The 26,711-nt window shown below is 38.6% G+C and overlaps 1 long non-coding RNA gene across 4 annotated transcripts; it reads left to right on the forward strand.

The window, feature by feature from the left end:
• The first annotated feature begins 1,474 nt into the window (after nt 1-1,474).
• On the forward strand, nt 1,475-25,587 carry LOC131677921 (uncharacterized). Of its 4 annotated transcripts, none has more exons than XR_009303473.1 (9): nt 1,475-5,160; nt 12,008-12,205; nt 12,255-12,400; nt 15,151-15,282; nt 22,089-22,524; nt 24,126-24,322; nt 24,377-24,522; nt 24,581-24,828; nt 24,899-25,587. It is a non-coding gene; the product is annotated as an uncharacterized LOC131677921 (long non-coding RNA). The 4 variants fall into 4 exon arrangements; XR_009303471.1 differs by having other exon boundaries at nt 12,273-12,400; nt 24,374-24,522; XR_009303470.1 differs by having other exon boundaries at nt 12,273-12,400.
• The last annotated feature ends 1,124 nt before the right edge of the window (nt 25,588-26,711 follow it).

Below are 26,711 nucleotides of genomic sequence, written 5' to 3' on the forward strand. Positions count from 1 at the left end.
TAGTTATCCAGATACAATTAAGCAGGTGATGCGAGAGCACCTAATTCTGCATATATCCTCGGTCGGATTCCATAGTATGTAGCCAAGTAGACCCTGCTGGGCTTGGTTGTCCATAATAATGATGCTATGTATTTTGCTATGCGTCAAAACTTGCTTCTTCGGTTTGAGGTCAGCCCGTATTGTCCGTTTCCATAATTTGAGAAACCCGTTGGCGACCTTGACTAAAACAAGTTTTACTCTACGTATTACACCAACATTCAATCGCCAGAGTAGAGTTATGGAGATGTTCTACTGCCGAACCAGATCAGCTTTGCGCCCGAGGAATCTAAAATTACAGAAAATATTTTATGGTAGCAGGCTAGCAGCGCTGTTAGTGGGCATTTTCAAAGAGAGCAATTACCTTAAACAAGAATTGTAAGTAACCTGTATATTTATCAGGTCGCGCTTGCAATGGTAGAGATGCAATAGTGAATATTTGTGCAGTTATATTCGATTCTCTGGTATGGTATTCGCATGTTGAATAGTTGAACTTAGAGACTCAATTGCACACGCACGCATCCCTCCTGATCAATGTTATTAACCAATATTAGTTCCAATTTTCTGTGAAAATAAAACAATGTTAGCCTATTTCGAAGCTTCACTTCGTCCTTGGAATCACAATGTCCGGTGAATGGAGACTGTTGATACATCCCCAGAACCAAATCTTACCAGAAACAACATTGATGTGGCTTTCGTTTAAGGCAAAATTTCAAAATGCTGCCAAAACGTATGAACTGACAGCGGTTAGGACTAGAATCTGACTCATTTTTGGAGTCAAGCAAAAACAGCATAATAACTTTTGATATCAGTATCGGTGCCGTTTAGTAAAAACCTACCTTTGCCCGGTATTCGCCGATATTCCAGGAAGATGAATTTCACTGCAGATTCAACACGACGCATTGGGTGGAGGGACTATTAAGCGTAACTGGTAGTTGCCTTCACTTATTTTTAGGCTCACGGGGCGAGCTGTACTTTCTTGATGGCAGTGTGGAAAAAACATGATTCGCTCGAGGATAACTATTGCACTCAATTGCCAAATCGAAAGAAACACCTGTCATGCAGAATTAAAAAAAACAACGACGGAGATTATGTTTAAAACGCACCGAATAAATAATATAAACACGAGTATCGCGCACGTATAAATTGTATTCCCTGGGCATAACGTAAACATAAACAGGGTGGCCAAATTGAATTTCTGAATAGAAGTAGACATTTATTTTTGCTCGTGAAACGTAATGTCGACATAAGATTGCGAAATGTTAAAATGGCACCGCATGCAGCAAATAAATTTGAAATAACATATTCTCAATATTGGACCACCTTACTACCTATAAAATTTGAAAGCAAATCGAACGAAAAATTGCCGACGGTGTAGTTTGTTCTCTAGATCAATTAACATTTGTTGTTTTGGTAGAAATAGTAAAATCTCAGTAATTTTACCACTGCCGTTGAATCGGTATGCGGTAGGAAAACCCGTAATCGGTAAAACTGCCGATACATCGGTAGGTCTGGACACCCAGAACACAAATTAGAATCATTGAGCGAGACAGAAAAGAAACTCATTATGCTACCTCTTTCACGCTCACAGAGTAGACATAAATTGTTGAGTTAGATGCAGTTCAATGAGAGTAATCTATACAGATGAGGTAATACTACTACTCTCTCGCTTGTTTTCTGGAAAACTATGACGTAATTTTCCATAATATGCATATTGCAATATATTACGTCATAATCTTGTATGCTATGTATGCATGTTTTCGGATTCTAGTCCATTCAAATGTGAGGATTAACGTCTGTTAAAAACATTCCAGCGGTTTGCTCCGATACTCGATTTTTGCTTCAAGTTATTGCGAATAAATGACCGAATTTATCACTGTTGCATGTGGGTCCATGACGTAAATTTTACTTCTAGACTTTAGGTGGCTGGGGTACTTTTACGTTTGTTGAGGATGAATTGTTGAAGTAACTCCACAGCATAGTGTAGAAGCTGGAAGCATTTTGCATACCAAATTTGATGATATACCTTGAATATTAAATGCTTTCTATTCGCTGGTGCACTGCGACGACAAAAAGTAGGGGCTACATAATTTTTTTCTGGTGTGTGCAAGCCTATTGAAAACCAAATTTACTACTAAAAATTTCCAGCCCTGTGGTCGCTGTGTATATTTATTAATATGCGATTGAACCGTCTCAGACCTATAGGAGACAGGTAATGAAATCAGGAATAAGATATATAAATGGATTCAATTCAAAATTTGCTTAAATGCGATGCCTATGACACAAACGCAGGACAGGAGAAATTTTCATAGTGTTAGACGATCTAGAAGACCGGTGTTTAACGGTAACTGACAGCTTCTAAAAACAACAATTTTTTTCAACAAATGGGTGATGTGAAAATCAACACAAGCATTAGTTATGTTAGCCATTTTTAGTTGAAACAGCTAAAACAAATATCAACAACTGCAATATCTTAATTTTGTGATTGCGGGGTTTTCCGTGCTGCTTTTAAACGCGACTTGCCGGATAACCAGCTCATGCTCAACTTCATCCAATAGCAAATGCTCGACGTTCATCGACCGATATTGCATAAGGAAATCTGAGCTCATTTTTACAAAAAGTAACCATTTTTATTAAATTAATTGAATTTTTTTTATAACACTAATTTATCGACTTAGTAGTAGAGAATTGATTGAATAGCTATAGTACTTCACTAACAAATTAGCATATAGTGATTCTACAAATAATAAATATATAAAATTTGGTTTGTGTTCGTGTCAGAATTTTTTATTCATTCAGGACCTTTTCTGTTTATTTTTGGTGAGTATTCTTCTAAGGCAAATTTTAGAAATTTAGTTTTTAGTTGCAATATCCGAAATAACTACCGTCCAATTTACCTATTGGAAATTTTAACTGCTTTTACGTGCGTTCACTTTTTCTGCACCATAACGGAATTCACTTTAACCAATGTCTACCAGCTTTTTAAGGAAATAGTGTTCAAACTAATAGTGGGTTGATTTGGGGTTCTACGCAATCAGACTATGCTGATTGTGTACTCACCTACCGCCTGCGAAAAAATCGTCTGATTTTTTTTTAAATTCTACTCGATTCCTCCGACTACCTTTCGTGTGTTGTGGCTGGGTGCCAAGTGTAACTTTTCTACTGTGTATCCCGGTAAAGCTCAGTAGCAAGAGCCCCCTCGAACTGGGTCTCAGGGTCGGCTTACTACTAGGTAATCGGCGGGGTCTCGCGGACAACTGTGCAGGGCACTATCACTTAACTAAACTGGGTTGTGAAATAAACAAATTGAAAATGGAATCTAAACTGTTTTATTAATGAAAACTTTAACTTTTAAATATTTACTTTTATTTAACTATTGCTTGTGTGTGAGTGTGTATGTGGGTTGTGGGTTTATACTGGTACGTACCGCTGCTGTTGCCGGAAGTTGCTGGTGGTTCAGGGTCGTCCTGCGAGCGCTCGCGTTGCTGCTGCTGACGACGATGGGGTTCGGGAACTGGTGACAATGGATACTCTATTTCGCTGGTGGGATTGGCGGGTTCTTAACGGCGTTGGTGGAGCCTAATGGCGGCTGCTGGCGTCTTCCCTCATTGACTAGTATCGACAGGCCCAGGACGATACCGGAGTGACCGTGCCGAGAGGGGTAAGTCCTCCTTAGCGGTTATGGCCCAAGGCCAGAGGACGATCGCTGGTCTTTGACGGGTTAGACGTAGCAAGCATCCAGGGCTCGCTAGGCCGAATCGTATGCTGCCAGGTGGTGATGATTGCGTCACCCAAGGCACAGGAAATTTTATATCAAACTAAAAGAAGGTCCTGTGAGGGTAACAATTCAGGGTGGGGAATAAGTTTAATCTCACTCGTAACACGTTTTTGGCAATTCTCGCCATCGTTGTCAAACTAGAATGTTACCTAAATGTATCTGGTTCACCTCACGCTTCAATTCACTTTTTGAATTATTAGTTTTTTTTAACTTACTTCACTTTTAATGTGTCGAGCACACGAACGCCAGATAACTTGTGATTCCTGCGGGGGTCGCAGCGGGATGTTTTATGCCTTCGGTAGCGTAACATTTTGGCGGTTTTCCACAGCTTTCTTGGGGCGAACTTTGGGTGTGTCGCGCTACCATTTTTCGCCTGCCGTATATCAGCTTTCCTCCCCCTTTCGTTAACTGTTCTATGGTTTGGTGTTCGTTACTTTTACCACCCACTTGTACCCACTGTGTTGTTTTAGTGTGATGACAATAATTTGTGCGTTTATTCTAATCCTACTAATCCTAATTTTAACAATTAACAAATAATTTATAATTCACATTTTATACTACTAACCCTACTAAAAATTAACTCTTTTACATTTAGTGACGTGACAGTACAACTAAACATTTAGGCACATATTTAAAACAAATAGAGGATTTTGTAACAAACGGTTACAGTGCGGTATGAGGTTGTCGACGAATTCATATATATTGGAACACTAGTGGCGAATAAGACTTTCTATGGTTTGCGTAGTCAACTATAGTCCCGTAGCCTACAGACGCGCACAAAACTTACTCTATACAAAACGTTGATACTCCCTGTTGCTGAAGCAAACTATCGAGTACTCGATGTGTTTGAGCGAAGAATTCTGCGTTCAATAAACGGCGGCACAGTAGAAAATGGAGAATGGCGCAGGCGCATGAACCACGAGCTGTACCAAGTATACAAACATGCTGACATCGAAAGGCTGATAAAACACGGCAGACTAAAGTGGGCTGGACATGTAGTACGAATGCCGGAAGAGAGAGAGAAAATTTTCCGATTGGGTGCTTAAAGATCAACGTTAAACAGTTCTGGCAGTTGAACATTCCTGACATTCTTGACAATAAGCTGACGTATTTCTTAAAATTTTCTTACAGGATGGCTTTCAAGTATCAGTATCTCGAAAACAACGAACACCCTGAAGAAAAAATTGAGCCAAGAATTAAACATAAAAGAGCCGCTCCATCAGGAGAGGCAGATACAAAATTCAAAGTGACAATGGATACAATATTGCAATCGACAGGCCAATCTCCTTGTACTTCGTTTCAACAAGTCATTAATTCGGTGAATCCGTCAAAAAAAAATATAACTAGTAAGTATGAAACTATTAATTTTAGCAGCCTCTATTTGAAAAATGTTAACCCTATATGTGAGTGTCGAACTATGTGAGCTGGGTACAAGGTAATTTATGCTATGCTCACCCTTATTTTACCTTAACCCATTATAACCCAGGGGTTTCAAAAAGTGAGCCAAATGCAGTGATATCTTCAATTCCACCAAAAAATGTATCAATGATTATGGGAAAAATAAAATCACCGCTTAAAATGGTTTTGAGAATGAAAATATATCGTGCAAAAAATTTCGTACGCTTAAATAAAAACACCAAATTTGTTTGACATATTTCTTCAGATTTTCTGATAGACAACACTTCTCTTACACCTGTAGGAACGTTTTGTCACATAATGGAATTATTAGCACGAATTCCAACAATAAAATTCCCTGGGCTTGGGTGATGAGCCTAATGGGCGCGTACTCTTGCTTGGTCGATAAGAGTGGGAGATCCGAGCGAGTGCTGGTTCATTGAATTCTCTGAATCTCATGACTAATAATCATTCGATCGAGTGTTTTGGCGGGCGGCTGATATGGATGTTTCCACTTTCAAATGGGGGAACATGCTGGTTCGGTTGTTCGGGGACTCATTTGATCTTGAGCATAGTGATCGAGTCATTCGATTCGGATCGATGGACTGTCATCTACAAGAGATGATCAGACTGAAGGTGGGTGTTTTTATCTCTTAAATCGCTCTGTCGCTCTGGCTCGTGAAGATGGCGAGTAACACTCGTTTATAACGAATCGGATTCGCTGTTTTCAGAAACAGAGATGACAATCTCTTATGGATGGAACCTTCTCTTAAACATACTGTTCAGCCACTAGTTAATGCTCAACTAGATCAACTTAATAAACTGAAACACGTAGTTTCCAATCCAATCCACGTGAACCACATCACCAAACACCTAAAAGTAGTTTAGATGCATGTAATATCTATTTCTGTGTTATCTATTATCTTATCTATTCTATTATCTATTAATATCTATTTATTTATCCTTCTCGCGGGAGGATTGACGGTATTGTAAACATCATCAGGCTACAATAGACTAAATAGAATTATCTAAATATAAGGACCCTTCGCTCTTTTTGGTTTCTATTTCCACCAAGTGTTACTACTAGAGGTTAATTAATTCTTATGTTAATAATCCACCAATCATTATGACGCAAGATTTTATTTATATAAGAAGCCCGCTTCCAGATGTTGATTACAATACGCCTCGATAGTGGTGTATCGAGGAGGCCGGGAGGGCTGATAGGAGCCTTTTTTCTGTTCTTTATCTTTCTTCTATTCACCCGCTCATAAACAACAATCAACTAGTAACAAATAGATAATTGAGAAAGGATGTGCTATGTGTGGTGGTTGGGTATTCAAGTATTAGTAGTGTTTGAAGTACTAATGTATGTCTTTCATGTTATGATCATAAGTTTAGCTGTATCTTGTACCTGTTTTATCTATTGCGTCTCTCATATATTGTCTTTCATCTCTTCTTTTCGAATCCTATACTGCCATTCTACTCTCGCCTTCAGCTGGGTCAGCAAAGATGGTGATAGCCAACATCTTAACACTCGCACATTCTCAAACGCGGTCTCAAGCGGGAACCTACAAAAATGCCCTCGCGCCCGCGATTACGGATCGGTTGATCCCAGAAGCCTGGGTCCATGCCTTCAGCTGGACCAATTGGGCAAATACGCTCATACCTATTCGGCGGCACGTCTCATGGCGACATAACCGGGAAGCTTATCGATATAAGGGATCCCACTCTCTGCCAGAATTCTGGCCGCACACCGAAAATTTAATATCAGACTCACGGTTCGCGCGACCATTCAAGAACACACAACACACGCAAATATGTTAGAAAATCACGTTAGCGTACAAACGTTAGAACCCCTCGCGATTTTCTAAACAACCTACGCCCACCAACTCGCAAGCATGATTATACCCCGGTGATAAGTTTAACGTCTCAGCGCTCATAAACTTACCAACGCGATCTCAAGCGTTAATCTACAAACTCCCGCGTTCGCGCCATCATGAATCGGAATCGTCCGGAAGTCTCTATCCTCGGTACCAACAGTCTAGGTCCATGTTAATTTAAAAAAATAAATAAAATTGAAGAATTAAAAAAAATTGCTCCCATATCCACTAGACAAAACGTTCCATGGTGACATGACCGGGAACTCTAGTGATATGGGATAACTCACTCCCTGTCAGAATGTGATCCGTACACCAAACTAAATATCAGAATGACGGTCCGCGAATATATGAATGGCCGCAGGGTTTCAAAATCGAATTTATACACGCGAAGTCACATACACGCGAGCACACGCGACAAACACGTCAACATACGAACGCTTAAGCCCTTCGCGATCATCTACGCACACCTATGCCCGCTATCGCGCAAACTTGATAACACTCCGGTAATTATGTGAACGTTTTAGTACTTACGAAGTTACGAACGCGAATCCGCAAACGCGCGCGATCATGAATCGGTCACGTCCGGAAATCTTTAGCCTTCATTCTAGTAATTTAGGTCCATACATTCAGTTGGACCAATTAAAAAAATAAAGCTCATATCCACTAGACCACACGCTCTACGGCGACATCGCCGGGAACTCGTGATATGGAAGATCTCACTTTCATTTAGCATCTGAGCCGTACACCAAATATAAAGTATTAGATTCACGGTCCGCGCACGATTATCCAAAGAACACACGCGAATATGCGAAATGCACACGGTTATAAAATAGATTTTATATACGCTAGGTTACATACACGTTAGCACACGCGACATACAAACGCACACGCGATCGAACACGTTAACGTACAAATGCTCGAACCCTTCGCGATGATACATGCGATCGCGAGTCCCTACGTCCGCACATACCTGAACCGTACAATGAATATCACATTCAGAATCACGGCACGCTACAATTGGCCTAATGCAGTGTTTTATTGGGCGACATTGCCTGTCTCGTCTGCAAATTGTAGTATGTGATTCTGACGGGGAGCCCTTCCGAGAACCTAGCTCTACAGCTCCAGTAGGACAACTCTCGAAAAAAAAAAATCCAACAATAAAATTCAATTAAATGTATTGCTTACTTTTCAGCCGCCATTTGCCCTAACTATACACGGTTCAAAAATATAAGCAAAATTATAAAAAATGGCTGTTGTCTATTTTCACAATGAAATATGAGGTTCAATGATCCCATTAGTGCAATAATAAAGCAGTTAGATGCCAAAATTCTGCAGTAAATACGCGTTAAACGATGGATAGTTCTGCGTATGAAATTTCATACGCTAGGATATAATGGGTTAACATTCAGGGCCCTATTCTCACAGTCAGAAATTTTCTTCTAGTCACTAGGTGACGTGACTGTGAGAATAGGGCCCTCAGTCTAAGGCCGTTCTCAGGTTCCCTACACTTGATCAATCCATCTTGCTCGTTGTGCATTTTTCCTCCTTGTACTTGTCGGATTAGTTTCGAGAAGGGTTACCATTCTGACGACATGCCCAGCCTACCGCAGCCACTCAATTTTTTGCAGTAGACAGCAAAATGTAAGGCGCCGTCCATTTACCACGTGGACAGTTAAAGCGTAGGTAGGAGGTCCACGCTTGTCCATGAAGAGGGGTTGGGGGTACGAGAATTGTCCCCGTGGACTTGATTTTTTCATCCTTTTTTAGAATGTAGAACAAATTTTCACCATCATTGGCATAAGCGCTTGCTTTTTTCCTTCCAATTTTTCCCAACAGCAGTTCTGTAGCTGATATCACATACTTTTGCTCTCAGAAACATTCGATTGAATCTGTAATTTTGTTACTTCCCATTTGTTACAATTTTTTTGATAACTTGTTACACGACTCAATCCAAAAATTCAATGTTGCTTCCATTTTGCGTTATTATGATGAATGCAAAAATGTGTGTTTTAGACACAAAAATTTCAAAACCTTTTTTAAAACTGATTTTGTTAAAAAAAAACTACAATTCTATGGATAAAATTTAAACGAAATATTTGTTTTAGGATAACACTCAGAGTTAATGTAGTCAAATACGTTGGAAAAATCCATAATTTCCTGGAATTTAAAAACCTGTTATAAAATGACCGGTAAAAATGGGAAAAGTCCACGTGGACATTGTGGGTTAGCGGGCGGGGGGTAGGGATACAGATATTGTCAGCAGAGGGGAGGAGGGGGTCAAAACCCAAAGTATTTCTGTCCACGTGGTATATGAACGGCCCCAAAACACAAAACTCTGGATGAACCTATTGTCAATTGACATTTCGACGATTTTTGATTCGAGTAAATAATAGGGGCCCGTTAACCCAGCAAAAGGATAGGGGCCAAGATGGAAAAATGGAAGGTATTGCAATTTTAACTCTATTTCTTAAAATAATGTTTTCCGCCATTTTACGTGAAAACGTTAAAAAAAAGCTCGTATCTTTACGTCAGCTGTATCGCAATAGCTTAGCTTAGCTTAGATAGACTGCCCGTAGTTGCACTTCGTGATTGACCGAATGAGCGAAAATGCACAATGAACCAAAAAAATGATGCTTGGCATGAGCAAATCATTCTCACTGTGCATGTTTGACTGACTCAAAACATTCATAAAAATGGTCAATAACGACGCCGACCACGAACAGCATTCTACTGAGGAAGGGGAGGAATGTTAGTTTGACACTCGCTGTTGATAGAGCTTTAACGTCAGCTGTATTGTAATGTATGTACCAAAAACAGCACATAGCTTAATTACCCAATTGGACTTGATTCAGGGGTTGCGCAAATCGGTCAAAAAATACCCGTGAAAAATCATAAAACATTGCCCTTCTGAAACTTGGAATTTTGAGTTGAGATTAGACTTGAGTTTGGAAGATGGGTGATGTCTGGGATATAACCGGAGTGTCGTAACTACACTTTGGGCTGTTAATTAAAATCCAATGATATTCAACTGAATCATGTTTGAATTTTCAAATCATTATGATAATTATGATGCCAGATTGTTTGGCCTGGAACATCGATTTCAATATCGTAAAATTGTCTGCAAAATAGAACAAATCGAGCTAAACAATTTTACATTGATACCCATTCCCATTTAATTAATTATCTATTATGATTGCAAAAATAGAAATGAATTGCATGTTTTCAAATGAAATCAAAATTGATTTACATTATTAGAGTGATCTCAGGCACGTAGCCAGAGGGGGGGCTAGGGGGCTAAAGCCCCTCCCGAAATTTTTCAAAAATAATTTAAAAAAACTGGCGACTTTTAACAAAATTTGTTGCTCATTTGGTTTGAACAAATTATTGAGAAAAAGTTGAAGAAGGCAATTTCTAACCACCAAAGGCAATGGTCACGAAATTCAGTGTGCTTTATGCTTTTGCTCGAGCCAGTGCGAAGCGAACGACAAAAATAGTAACTTTTATATTGAGTGCCTTGTCTGAAGAATAAAAGAAACTGTTACTATAATTGTTGCTGTAGTAATCTGTCGAGATCAATGAGTAGTAGAAGCAAGAAGTGGTGTTCCAGCCAAATACGGTGATTATAAAATATTAATTCGCATAGGACCGAGCATCCATAATGTGGAACATTTCCTGAAGGTGTAAATGGAGGTTAGACTTTCGGAAGCCGCCTTTATTGAGTTCTACCATGCCAGGCATTTAGTGCTCAACAAATTAGTCCAGACGAAACCATTCATTTCGAACAACTTAAAACTTATGGTTGTGTGTGTGACAATGCTATAATTAAGATCCTCCTATATATGGACGATGAGAAAACCAATGTTCCGCTACAAGATCGGATGCCACTTACTCGCAGATTAATGTCACATTTGGGAGAAATGGAATCCATTCGGATGGGCAATTATTTAGGGCGAGAAGCAAGGAAGAAATCAGACATTCGCGAACATGAAGGCAGCAACTACGATGATGACACGGAAATGTACAATAGCGAGATAGAAATGAACAACTCCCCCCCCCCCCAAGACATAGTTGGTGAGAAAAAAAATATTTCCTCGCCTCGTAAACAGGTTTCCACGTGCAATGGCTAAGCGCTTGCGCGAGATTTGCCGGACAACCATTTAAACTCGTTATATATTTTTTTATTGTTTACATAAGGAAATACATAAAAGACCCACGACCCCGTTTGTTATTTTTAAATCATAAGTTTTTGAATTGCATGCAATTTTGATTTATGTATTAGGTCAGTGCTCACTGTGCACTCTGCACACTGTACTGTGTTACACAAAAAGTATTTCATTTCATTTTTACGAAGAATTCGTTCCGTACTAACACACTGTTAATTCGAAAATCCATGATATCTGCAACAAACGTGTAAAATAAAATTCTTTTAAAAGTGAATGGGTCAAAAAGTGGTAAAACAATAGTCAATCACGAAGCGCGACTAAAATGTTGGGACTGATTGAATCTATAAGCCAATAAGTTGGGATAAGTGTTTCGATTTCATGTCTTCAGTATGTGACAGTCTTTCGTTCTGTTTTTGCCCGTCATGGAATTAAAATGAGAGAGATAATCTTAAATAAGAGAGAAAAGAGAGGAAAAAAATCGATCAATCCAAATCGATTCAATATCACTTTCGTGTGCTTTCGGAATTGCGCTCTGAGTACTATGGCTCTAATTTTCATAACTTTCCCTACCCAGTAATCTCTAGCTAATTGAATGAAGTTAAAATGTAAAAAAGAATTATTACATTTATACAATAATTTTAAGCCCCTCCCGAAACAAAATCCTGGCTACGGGCCTGAGTGATCTGCCCTACATTTGTAACGTCTAGTTTATATAACGGAAAAAATTGTATTTTATTCAAATATTACTATTTCAGTTCCATCAAAGATTCTTTACGGAAATATCTTAAGGAAAGCTACTGTGAAATAGGAACAGACTCCATTTATTGCGCACACTGTTAACACTTCATCTTCCTCGGGAGTTTTGTCGTTTGGGCACGGAGAAGAGCGACCGAAGGATGCTACTCAAGAAAACGTCACACTACAATTACTTATGGAAAAATTGACAACAATGGGTAAGCGTAGTGAATTAAAAAGTGCTTTCGAAGCGCATAAATCAAGCAGAATTCGGGAGCTTTACAGGTACTTTGCAGGGCAAATTTTATGCAATACGGAAAATTATAACTGGACCGGCACGCGTGCGTATAACGCAAAAACGGAATGTATGATTCGAAATGCATCGCACACACAGATATTTCAGTTGTTACTTGGTAAGTATACTACAAACGGGATAACCTGTGACTACTAAATTGACAACGTTAAGAAAATTATTTGGCGCTTCACCAAGTGAATGGGATTGGTCTAATCTCATTTCACAACAGTAGACATCAGCACCAACTCGACCCTTCAACGAAAAATCGTCAGTGTAACTCATTCATCACCTTGAGGAATTCTCTCATTAAAAGTTTTAAAAGAAAAAATAACGTGTAAGCACTGAGAACTGACATACAAGTAAAGTTTTCAATGTGTAAGAAATAAAGCTGTCACCAGCAAGTAGCAACTTGCCACTAGCCGGCGCTACGATCGGCCAGCAAACGCTATACGGGCGTTGCGTGTAAACTTGAATACAATGGTGATTCATGCATGCGAACCTGTATGCGATGGTGATTTTCAACGTATTTCTATTTAAATGTTTACACAAGTTTATTCTAGCTTATACGTCTGTTCTCTGTGGTGTAAGGTAACTGGGAGCAAGTATATACTCATCCCAAGTAACTATTTGGGGCCACAATCATATGTGGCTAGTTGCTCGAGCTATTGGGTTACTGACGGCATGCACAAGAAAGTGCTTCTTGTTTAAGAAACACATGGCGTGGTTTAATGTTCAGGAGTGCCTCTAAAACAGCAGTAGGTCGTGAGCGCACCAGTCATCGCCATCAGGACCATCCTTTGAAGATGAAACTTTGACTGAATTCTTGTGACTTCTCCCTTCTGACACCACACCAAGCGTATGCGAGTATTGGGCTAACAAATGCTGTGTAGATCCCCTGAATGTAGGGTAGACGAGCCCCAATTAATCTTAGCTCTCTATTCATCCCACCCATTTGACCACATTAGTTAGAGCAGTGTCTGCTATCTCTGTTCAGCGCATTGGCTCAAATGACAGGATGAAAAAGGGTGCATAGGATTCGACATTTTGCTTCGCTCAAGCACGATTATTTTGCATGTTTACGTCAGGTTTTTGATTGTACTGCTTCTTAGAAACGAAGCAAAGATGTTGGTGCATAAAAAAGCGCAACCCGTTTATCGTTGGTCGAGTTATCAATGAAATAGTGTTTCATCTTGACTAATGAGATGAATTAAGGTATTTCTACCCTACTTGGGTTTGATTTTCCATGATTTTCCGAAAAATCGTCTGCATTGTCCGAAGGCCTTGGAAGCACCCTTGATTCTGTAATCGACCAGACCAATTGAATTTTGAGTCAAGAATTACCCCAACATACAACTGGCGAGCGCCAGTTGTAATCCTTTGTTAAAAGCATCATTGGTATTTTATTTGGATTAACTGATAATCCAACATGAATTCACCATCGCGCACCAACACATTTTGCTCCATCAACTCAAAAAGTGTGTTAATGCAAATACCTGTGATCATTATATGATAATCATCAACGAAACCATATATCGGAAATCTAAGCTCGTTAGGTTTCCTCAATAAGCCATCGGCGACAATATTCCATAAAGATTCGATAAACACCTTGTTCAAAGCACCTTCAATATCTAGAAAAAACCCCAAGCTTGATTGAGTCTGCGAGAAAGCTTTTTCAATGTTATAAACAACATTGTAACAGAGTGGTAGTAGACATTCCCCACTGATGTACATGTTGCATTGTACGAAACTCGACCAAGCTAACATCCCGAATGTTGAGGTCGATTAAACGTTCCACAGATTTAATAAGGAAGGAGGTTAGACTGATCGGTCTAAAGCTCTTTGCCTCCTTATAGCAGTCCGCAGACGAGGCAGTAGGGCACACGCCACAAAAAAATAATCCCTATGGATTTTGTTCTAACATTATATATTTTCGAGGCATTTAGCGTGGATTTGTCATATCATTTTTGTTGAAGGCTACGCTGATGGGGTTAAGTAGCTTTCCAACATAAAAGTTTCCTTTAAGGCAATAAGATTCTTGCACCAAAACTATGCTGAAGATGAATTTGTGGTACTCTAACCATCACGATCAGAGCAATACATTTCATCACCAGCAAATATTGTACAGCAACTAGAAGTTACCAAACGCGATGGCTTATAATCGCTTTTAGTAAACTCTGAAAGGGCTATTGGGGACATGACCATCATTTGAATCCCAGGATTTCCGAAGAAACAAACGTCCACTGTACTTCTGAGCTGGTTTAGTTCGGAGAAAAATAATATACCGTTATCAACCTACTAGTGGACCACAGCTTACAAGGCACGTTCGCCCGTACACACCGAAGTTTGATGATTGAAGCCCAGCAAAACTCCACTTAACTTCCATCAGCCGAAAGCCTCAGCAGACCTTCAGAGTTCGCTCAGTACTTCCCATTGAAAGTATTTTAAATCACCAACTAGTGAACCATATCACGTCACGAGTCGCATGATACTATGTGAGTAGGGGTTACCTGTTTGGTGGATTTTTACTACCGGATTAGGGTGTCCATTATGTAACCACTAGCGTCACTATACAGCTTATCTAGGCTACTCGGAGAAAGAAGTTGATATTGAAGGTTAGTTTCTATAGACGTCCGAGCAGCCAATTTGACTGTTGCGGACTTTCGTCTGCATTTTTTTACATTCGAGACATATGCACGTTGAAGATTCATCACTATTGGCTCTGACAATATTTTGAAAACAATTAGAAATATACTATGTGAATTAAGTGAAATAAATCATACACATTGACGAGACTCTATTGTTGTTTTTCGCCAATCCTACCTCTTGAAAAGTTGGATTTAAGGTAATTATTTGCATTTTTTCTTTTAGAAATTGGCATGGAACGATTTAAAATTGACAAAGTGATGGCAACTACCGAAATAACCCATGCTATCAACAATTTTAACGAAGCACGTAGTGCGCGCATAAAACGAAATAAAAATGTTATTAACAATACTATATGTAAGTATACAGAAATTAATCACACTCATAAAACTAGAGTACCGTAAACCGGGGTGACTGATCACTCGAAGTATTTTTGAGAGATCGCTTATTTAGCCTGAATAGTCTGCCTAATCATTTATATTTCAAATCACTTTTACTCCAAACTCATAAAATAATAACTTGTTATATTTTTAGGAATTTTACCCGTCTTTTATATACAAAGACTTAAAAAAAATCGAAATTACACTTTATTTTAAGGGGGGGGGGGGGGAAGGTAGCTAGGGGTTTCAGCGTGAAAAACACTTTTTTGAGATTTTTTTTAGAAGTTTGGGTGAAGCGAATTAATCAAAATTTTTGTACATTGTGATGTATCATTTCAGTAACATTCTGTAAATTTTCTACGCAAAAATATCGACAAGCGACTCGGTGACGAAGCTTTTTGTAGAACGTCTCTGAAAAAAACACGAATTGCGGTGTTATCTGCCATTCAAAAACTACTTAACCGATTTATTTCAAACTTTCAAAAATATCTAACCCTTACGTTGAGTTTTCGAGATAGTTTTTCAAGTTTTAGTAAAGTGTCTGTTTTTTCTTCATCAATATAATCCTAGATTTATACAGAAGTATTTTTTTCGAGTCAGTTATTATTTACCTCCTCACTCTGACGAACAAAATTTATTTTTTGAAGCTTATCAGTTTTAATATATTTTTTGTGAAACTAGTTCGCAATTATTCTGAACTATTGCAAACATCATCTCGCTTTTCATAGTTATACAATACACCAAAGTGTAGAAACATATTAAACTCTTGGTTAAATGGTGAACCACTGTTATAAAATAAATTTAGTTGTTGAAAATGTTCTCAGAATCATGTATTGCAATTAGATTCGATTCAACTAATTTTGGTGACTCGAATTCCAAAGTATATTGAAATACTTTGTTTAACTCAGATTGAAACCTTTTTAACTTATATTAGTTTTTCAAAACTCGTTCACAAACATTTGAATGAAAAACAGTGATTTCAAGCACTTAATGTGGGTGAAAACACAAGTGATCAAAATTACCCCAGAAAGCGAACTTCAAGTTGTTTTTTCTAATTGTAGTTAGCGCATGGTTTCAGAACTAACCTTTCAATATAGTTCGTTACAGACCAGCACGTAGTTAAAAAATATTGAAATTGAGATGTGTTATCTAAAAAAATATAAAAAATACTTCGAAACGGTTTACAGTATGCTAAATTCAAATATGTTGATATTTAGCAGGTATTCGAAAAAATGGATGATGTTGGTTTTTGACGTAGGACTTACGTCTTTCTTTACTATACTGGGTGTCATTTCAAAATTTTCAAAACGGATGCGTTACGTACACTTTGAACCTTAATAACTTTTCTCCTACTAAAGGAATTACTAATATTGTTTCATAAATCGAAAGGAAAACGTTCAACGCTTGCTATTGATACCTTGTTTGCTATGTAAAACTTGTTTAAAAAGTTCAAAAACTACTTTTAATGCGAATCAACATTAATGCTAGAACCTATAAATATGGGTGTCACAGTTTTTCTTAAAGCCAGACGTGTCTAAGCCACAGAGCAGAACACATGTACGTGTGCTGCTCAACGAGAAGCTGCATTTGGACTATCAACCAAATCATAGCTACTGCCTTATTGCTGCCAACCAAGAACTGTCGTCACCCTGCGTGAAATTCATCGCTCTCACAAGTGGACAGAGTTACTAATTCACAAGCTGCTCTTCCAGTGCCTGGTCCGTGAGATTGCACAGCATTTCAAAACCGATCTACTCTTCCGGAGCTCGGCCGTAATGGCCCTCTAAGAAGCCAGCGAGGCCTGCCTGGTTAGTTTGTTAGAAGATACCAATCTGTGCGCTATCCATACCACGCGAATAATCATCATGCCGAGCGGGAAACGGCGAAATAATATTCATAACAAACGGTTCTTATTAGGACCACAAAATCGTTCTCAGAAGAATTACAATTGAAATTTCCATTTCGTGCTTTGGAAAATAACTTCCCTCTTATCGGGTTAGTTATTTTCTATGATAATATCCGAAAAATGTACGATAAAACTAATAAACTGACCAATTGGACGGAAGCAAGAAAATACCTACAAAAATTTGAGTCAGAAAAGTGACATTGACGGAAAAATGCTTCGATCGTTTCTAAGTGTTTGGCAGCTGAAGTTGCCGATTTGTTTTCCAACATCAATTATTTGCGCTGTGTTGTACGGAACAAACAGATTTTTGCGCGATTCGTTGGGAAATAATCAAAACAATTGTGTAGTAGATTCCGTAGATTTTACCGTAAATTTTGATAGATTTTGTAAAAGCATTAATTAGCCTGCTTTGATTGGTGGTTTTTGATAATCTTTCAAGAACATTAGTAAATGTGGCAACCCTGCTACTAAGCGAAAGCTACACCAAAAAGAATGATGAAAATATTTCCATTTGTCGCACAAAAGGATGGACTTCCATCTGCACTAAGAAGTTTATAAAAGAGATCGCATTGCGATATACAATGCTCATTCGGTGTGAGCTGCGAAAGGGGAATGTTCGTGTATGTACGCAGCAGAAGCGAATTCGGGCAAGGTTCGAATCTTTAGAAAGGATTCTCGTCTGGTATCACCAAAAATAGTTATCTGCAAACCGTTCTTTTTAGGATGAAAACATAATGGAGAAAGAATTGAATTATAAAGTTCCATTTAATAACTTGGATTGAGTTTGCGCCTGTCAAGTCTGCTGTACTTTATCAGTGACACATATAAACCAATGTTTATCGAATTAATCTACAAACCCGTAGGTTTTCGCAAATCTTTCAAGAACATTAGTGAATGTGGCAACCCTGCTACTAAGCGAAAGCCACACCAAAAAGAATGATGAAAATATTTCCATTTGTCGCACAAAAGGATGGACTTCCATCTGCACTAAGAAGTTTATAAAAGAGATCGCATTGCGATATACAATGCTCATTCGGTGTGAGCTGCGAAAGGGGAATGTTCGTGTATGTACGCAGCAGAAGCGAATTCGGGCAAGGTTCGAATCTTTAGAAAGGATTCTCGTCTGGTATCACCAAAAATAGTTAGCTGCAAACCATTCTTTTTAGGATGAAAACATAATGGAGAAAGAATTGAATTAGAAAGTTCCATTTAATAACTTGCATTGAGTTTGCGCCTGTCAAGTCTGCTGTACTTTATCAGGGACACATATAAACCAATGTTTATCGAATTATTCTACAAACTACTAAGCGAAAGCCACACCAAAAAGAATGATGAAAATATTTCCATTTGTCGCACAAAAGGATGGACTTCCATCTGCACTGAGAAGTTTATAAAAGAGATCGCATTGCGATATACAATGCTCATTCGATGTGAGCTGCAAAAGGGAAATGTTCGTGTATGTACGCAGCAGAAGCGAATTCGGGCAAGGTTCGAATCGTTAGTAAAGATTCTCGTCTGGTATCACCAAAAATAGTTAGCTGCAAACCATTCTTTTTAGGATGAAAACATAATGGAGAAAGAATTGAATTAGAAAGTTCCATTTAACAACTTGCATTGAGTTTGCGTCTGTCAAGTCTGCTGTAATTTATCAGTGATACATATAAACCAATGTTTATCGAAATAATCTACAAACCCGTAGGTTTTCGCAAATCTTTCAAGAACATTAGTGAATGTGGCAACCCTGCTACTAAGCGAAAGCCACACCAAAAAGAATGATGAAAATATTTCCATTTGTCGCACAAAAGGATGGACTTCCATCTGCACTAAGAAGTTTATAAAAGAGATCGCATTGCGATATACAATGCTCATTCGATGTGAGCTGCGAAAGGGGAATGTTCGTGTATGTACGCAGCAGAAGCGAGTTCGGGCAAGGTTCGAATCGTTAGAAAGGATTCTCGTCTGGTATCACCAAAAATAGTTATCTGCAAACCGTTCTTTTTAGGATGAAAACATAATGGAGAAAGAATTGAATTAGAAAGTTCCATTTAACAACTTGCATTGAGTTTGCGCCTGTCAAGTCTGCTGTACTTTATCAGTGACACACATAAACCAATGTTTATCGAATTAATCTACAAACTACTAAGCGAAAGCCACACCAAAGAGAATGATGAAAATATTTTCATTTGTCGCACAAAAGGATGGACTGCCATCTGCACTAAGAAGTTTATAAAAGAGATCGCATTGCGATATGCAATGCTCATTCGATGTGAGCTGCGAAAGGGGAATGTTCGTGTATGTACGCAGGAGAAGCGAATTCGCGCAAGGTTCGAATCGTTAGAAAGGATTCTCGTCTGGTATCAACAAAAATAGTTATCTGCAAACCGTTCTTTTTAGGATGAAAACATAATGGAGAAAGAATTGAATTATAAAGTTCCATTTAATAACTTGGATTGAGTTTGCGCCTGTCAAGTCTGCTGTACTTTACCAGTGACACATATAAACCAATGTTTATTGAATTAATCTACAAACCCGTAGGTTTTCGCAAATCTTTCAAGAACATTAGTGAATGTGGCAACCCTGCTACTAAGCGAAAGCCACACCAAAAAGAATGATGAAAATATTTCCATTTGTCGCACAAAAGGATGGACTTCCATCTGCACTAAGAAGTTTATAAAAGAGATCGCATTGCGATATACAATGCTCATTCGATGTGAGCTGCGAAAGGGGAATGTTCGTGTATGTACGCAGAAGAAGCGAGTTCGGGCAAGGTTCGAATCGTTAGAAAGGATTCTCGTCTGGTATCACCAAAATAGTTATCTGCAAACCGTTCTTTTTAGGATGAAAACATAATGGAAAAAGAATTGAATTAGAAAGATCCATTTAACAACTTGCATTGAGTTTGCGCCTGTCAAGTCTGCTGTATTTTATCAGTGACACATATAAACCAATGTTTATCGAATTAATCTACAAACTACTAAGCGAAAGCCACACCAAAAAGAATGATGAAAATATTTCCATTTGTCGCACAAAAGGATGGACTTCCATCTGCACTGAGAAGTTTATAAAAGAGATCGCATTGCGATATACAATGCTCATTCGATGTGAGCTGCGAAAGGGGAATGTTCGTGTATGTACGCAGCAGAAGCGAATTCGGGCAAGGTTCGAATCGTTAGAAAGGATTCTCGTCTGGTATCACCAAAAATAGTTATCTGCAAACCGTTCTTTTTAGGATGAAAACATAATGGAGAAAGAATTGAATTAGAAAGTTCCATTTAACAACTTGCATTGAGTTTGCGCCTGTCAAGTCTGCTGTACTTTATCAGGGACACATATAAACCAATGTTTATCGAATTAATCTACAAACTACTAAGCGAAAGCCACACCAAAAAGAATGATGAAAATATTTTCATTTGTCGCACAAAAGGATGGTCTTCCATCTGCACTAAGAAGTTTATAAAAGAGATCGCATTGCGATATACAATTCTCATTCGATGTGAGCTGCGAAAGGGGAATGTTCGTGTATGTACGCAGCAGAAGCGAATTCGGGCAAGGTTCGAATCGTTAGAAAGGATTCTCGTCTGGTATCATCAAAAATAGTTATCTGCAAACCGTTCTTTTTAGGATGAAAACATAATGGAGAAAGAATTGAATTAGAAAGTTCCATTTAACAACTTGCATTGAGTTTGCGCCTGCCAAGTCTGCTGTACTTTATCAGTGACACATATAAACCAATGTTTATCGAATTAATCTACAAACTACTAAGCGAAAGCCAAACCAAAAAGAATGATGAAAATATTTCCATTTGTCACACAAAAGGATGGACTTCCATCTGCACTAAGAAGTTTATAAAAGAGATCGCATTGCGATATACAATGCTCATTCGATGTGAGCTGCGAAAGGGGTTCATGTATATACGCAGCAGAAGCGAATTCGGGGGCAAGGTTCGAATCGTTAGAAAGGATTCTCGTCTGGTATCACCAAAAATAGTTATCTGCAAACCGTTCTTATTAGGATGAAAACATAATGGAGAAAGAATTGAATTAGAAAGTTCCATTTAATAACTTGGATTGAGTTTGCGCCTGTCAATTCTTCTGTACATGTACCAGTGGTTCATATAAGCAAATGTTTATCAAATTAATCTACAAACCCGAAGGTTTTTGCAAGTCCTAGAAAATCAGTGAATGTGGCAATCTCATTCGACATGAAATTTCCGTAAACATTCATTCAAAAAGTGCATTGGTTCAAATTATCCATGAATGTCATATGATATGCCCAAGTTTAGTCCTACGTCAACACCGCGGTTATGTCCCGGACATTACCCACTCCTAGTTTTTTAATTTACATACTATCGTTAAAGTTTGTATAAAATTTTTCTGCCTTTGAAAACTCCATGGACATTTGATTGGTGTAATGTTCGATGTTGTTGGTATTGGAAATATTCGTTATAAACGTAGCTCATCATGAAAAGGTCACTACCAGGTCTAAACGCTGTACCACACAATGTCGATGTAGTCGGCACAAGCTTCATCGCGTTTAAGAGGTCAGACCAGCACACAGCATTAGTAGAGTATCTCGGGATTTTTGTTGACGTAATATAAAGATGAATCGAGATTCTGTAAAATAAGATTCATAATGCTGTGCAGCATATCGTAGCCAGCGCATTCTTTTCGTAGGGGTTCATTGCCGGAAAAATATCTCGCAATTTTTTAACTAGAGCCAATAGATGCTGATTTTAATGTGTTCTAAACTCTATCCTATTATGGGAAATGGGTGAAACTACGTAACTTGTTACGACCGATATATCAATATATTTGTTCTAACTAACATTGCTTTTCTCGGTATTTAACTTTTCTTAACAATTTATTTTCGCCCTGCAGAACATAAACGCTCCCATAGCAGTACTAGCACACCGTCCAAGCTCTAAAAACAATCGCAGCAATTTTTGCGGGGCAGTAGCTCCAAGATACTTCGAAAGCAGCATCTATCTCATTTCAGTAAACAGGCTAGAAATCATCAACCGAATAATACACGATAATTTAAAGTAAACCAACCGATGAGGCCTGCCTACAAAGTGGATGTTGTTTGTGCAGTTAGAAGAGATGTTACCAAAGTCACGTTGAATTTGGTCAACAATGTGCGAAGAGAAAGTTATATCGGTTAGGTTTGAGATAATTTATATTCCCAGTACTACTACTACATTGGCATGGTACGGGTAACCACATCGGCAGTCACTGGAGTTTTAGTGGACATAAAAGATCTTCCGTTTCCAACTCAACTCGATCCTCGTGTGACCAGACCAACTAAAAAATAGGTGTAAGTATAGTACGTTCGATTGCAATAATTAAAATCTGTTTTGTCGGATATTCGACGATTCTACTTGAGGCAGATGTAAGCCATGCTCCGATCGGTGACATGAAACCTTTCGGTAGTAAATCTTGGTCATTCAACGTAAAACGGTACGGAATTAATTCCATCCCCTTGCCATCAACTATACCAAAAGAAAATGCTCGAACCACTTAGGAATGGACGATGTCGATGCGATTTTTTCAGCTTGAAAAATCGATTTTTTGCATCCGATCTTTTCGGTTCGATGTTTGATAACATCGATTTTATTGATTCAATAGAATCGATTTGGTGAAATCGATTTTTCTTTTGAAATTCCTTTTGAAAAAAAATGCGATTTTTCCACAATCGATCTTTTTACCTCTAAAAATCGATTTTTTGCATCGATTTTTCCTGGCTCGATGTTTAATAACATAAATTTTTTCAAATTAAAAAGATCGATGTAGCAAAATCGATTTTATTTTTCAAAGGCCCACCACTAGAACCACTACGAGTTCAATAAGATCCATTGCCGATTCGAACGATCTCGTTGAATCAGGTCCGACGCTTTCCGCAACAAAACATTACGCCATGTTCCGGTAGGCAAAAGTCTCCATACATGCTTAATCCAACTAACAGCTTTCTATTTTCATGTTCAGTAATATGGAGAATGCCAAAAAAAAACAATGTCGATTCCTACTGTGATTAGCGAAATTGACAGAAAATTTACCAGAAAGCTACATTCATCACAAATTTAGTGTAAATCGGGTCAGGTGACTATTAATGCGTCGCAGTATCGATCGTATAGATTCGTCAATTAATACGAATCCGCTCCCGCACGCAAATATACATTAATTGGCAACGATATTAACACTCGGAATACCAAGGGGTAATTGATGTAATTGATGACGGCTACAATTTCTGAAAGAACAAATTCTTATATTTTCTCAAAAAATAGACAAAAATTCGCAGAACTACAGAAATTTCATTTAGTACTTCGAATTCAAAGCGATGACCTATACCTTTTCATGTTCCAATCGATTGTAATTGATTTCTGCTACAATTTCTGAAAGAACAATACCTAATACCTTTCTAGTGGTTAAGACGGATTCGAAATCGATTAAGTAACAGCTAAGATATGACTGGTCAAAGTAAGCGTTCCCATTTTTTCGACCCCCTTGGTAGTCCGCGTAACTTTTTACCCCCTTGGTATTCCGAGTGTTAATACGATTAGTCTCAATCTATACTCCGATGCAGCAGTACTCACAGTATATTATACCACTGATGAACCTGAACCCGCTTGCGCTATCACTGCACTGTCGGTTGCTTCCGAATGCTGAAAAACCTATTATAGAGTAGTAAACACCAAGATGGAGGTATCGGCTCTAAACGGGCTCATAAGCTGAATAGAGTAAAAATGCCACGAAGACAAAGGGTTCGATTGTGTCGTGCTTATCATCTACCACAATGATCGTAAATTCGTATCTGTTAGAAATCAACTCGATCCTCTTGTCATCAACTAAAGCAAAGTTAAATGTTCGACCTTTATAGTACGTCATACCACAATAATTAAATTCTTTTTTCTTTGCTAGGCATTCGACAAATCAGTCATTTTACTAGACGCAGAGGCAGATTGCAAATTTGTCGGATCGGTGGATGCCTTTTCGTCGCGGTATGTTGGCACGGTATGGGTGTAACATAATTGGCAGTCAGTGGGGTTTTAGTGGACATGAGATAAAACCCCCATTTCCCAATCAATTCTATTCTCGTGTCACCAACTGAAACAAAGGTAGACCGAACTGCACATATATGCAATATGCAATAATTCAATATTTTTTAGTAGCTATTCGACAATCCGGCCATTTGACGACACCCAATGTAAGCTGTTCACCGGTCGGCGACAAGAAATTTCTCCATTGCATATCTTGACCAACCAACGTATAACTGTATGTAATGGACTCGATCTTCGTACCATCAAATAGACCAAAGGTAAATGCCCGAACTGTGTAATACATTCGACCACAATAAATAATTTCTGTTTTGTTAGGTCTTCGACGTCCGGTAATTCGTTATGGTTATCGTCGTAAGGAAACGTCTACACACACCACGCAGGGGAGAGTCGTATAACATTTCGAACAGCACGATAGAGGACGTTTTTGGTATTATGCAGCCGACCGAGTTCGACTTCCGTATGTGTACCGGCAATAATCATATTACTTAAAATGCAACTATAAGCACTTCGAGTCGGAATGTCACGTTATCCGGTGCTTTCTACGACAAAAATTACAGCAAAAGGTAGTTACGGTAGACAGAAGTCTCGATATAGTATTTATTCAAACTAATGGCTTTCTATTTTAATTTTCAGTAAAATGAAGAAGAAAAAACATCCCTGCAGCGGAATTGACTAAGTTTACCAGGAAGTGACCATCATCAGAAATATTGATGCGTCTCAGTATCGATCGTACAGACTCGTCAATTCATACAAATCCGCATCCACAAAGATACATTGATTTGCCTCGATTTTGAAGATTGGTCTCAATATACACATCGGAGCAACGGTATTCACAGTATATTGTGCCGCTGATGAACCTGAATTCGACTGCACTATCACTGTCGGCTTCTTCCGAATGTTGAAAAGCCTATAATATGATAGTAAACACGAAGGTATCAGCTCAAAACGAATTTTTCAACTGGATGGAGGGAAAACACCGCGAAGACGAATGGTCATCGAGGCACTGAAAAAGTACCAGTTGGGCCGGTTTTCTGCAATGCTGAAATCGTTTGCCAACGGGCTCAAACTTACCGAAGAAAAAGTGCTCTAAGACTCACATATTTCTTGGTCTGACGGATGATCCAGTTGTTGCTGGACGAGAGCAACGTAGTCTATTTGGCCCGATTGGCATACCAACTGGTGTGACGAACAGCGACACAGAATATCCGCAACCCCAGAATATTGCTGCTGAGATCAATTTGGGCTGACGGGGATGAACGATCAGCGTACTACATAATTACGTCTTGTTTTCGGGAAGCGTACTATTATTTGAAAAAATGAATAAAAACAGATTGAATTATTTTATTTTTTTTTTGATAAAAAAAAGAAAACCAATCCGAAGTATAAGAAAATAAGAAGAAGAGTACCAAAAAATGAGAGCACGACGGTGTCCGATTCTCCATAGCTTGACATCGGAGTTACGTAGCTCTTATGCCGCCTGACGAATTTGACAACTTCGAAGCCCGATAGTCCGATTTCGATGGCGCAAAACAGCACGATATAGTTCTTATATAAAGCGCGGTATAGCTCTTACGTCGGACCTCATCGGCCTGATCATCAGCCCGATTGTCAGGCCGACTTGGCCCGACAAATTTCACTGGGATTATGAGTCTGGTTTTGATCCGAAAAATTGAAAGAGCGAGAAGGCGAATCGTTCGAGAACTAGAAACTAGAGCACTCTAGTTAGAGTGTGGCCAAGAGGCCATGACGTATCCAAACGAACATGAAATTTGACGTATTCACTAGAGCACTCTAGTTAGAGTGCGGCCAAGACGCGTTTGACGTATCCAAACGAGCAGAAATCTGACGTATTTCTATTGTGAATACGTCAAATTTCATGTTCATTTGGATACGTCATGGCCTCTTGGCCACACTCTAACTAGAGTGCTCTAGTATTCACAATAGAAATACGTCAGATTTCTGCTCGTTTGGATACATCAAACCTAGGATAGGATCCGCCAAAGAGAATAGGGAAAGAGGCGAATAGTGTGAAGCCGAAAATACCTTATTGAGCAGACCAATCGTGCAATGTAAATAAACATTGCTCATGCCTGAGTTGGATGAGATAAGTATTGTACATCTATCAAAAAAGAAATTTGAATTTTCGTCAGAATTCAGTTCAATCATGATTTTAAGGTGCATTCTAGAGTATATGTATTAGTAAAAACAAGCTTTAGAATTATTTCATCTTTTTGTTTCAAAATGCACATCATTTGATAAACAAATCCAACGATCGACATACGGTTTCTTTTCAAAATATAATAGGAGTCATTTAAAGTGCTGCCTGTGGAAGCGGCCAAAATTCTAGTGTTGAAATCATCATAAAGGGAGTGTTGCCGTTTTGACTGATTTTCACTCTTCGTCTCTTTCACTATTCTCTTTGGGATCCGCCAGCTGGCTTCTTCTT

Source organism: Topomyia yanbarensis, chromosome 1 (assembly GCF_030247195.1).
Source record: "Topomyia yanbarensis strain Yona2022 chromosome 1, ASM3024719v1, whole genome shotgun sequence".
Lineage (NCBI taxonomy): Eukaryota > Metazoa > Arthropoda > Insecta > Diptera > Culicidae > Topomyia > Topomyia yanbarensis.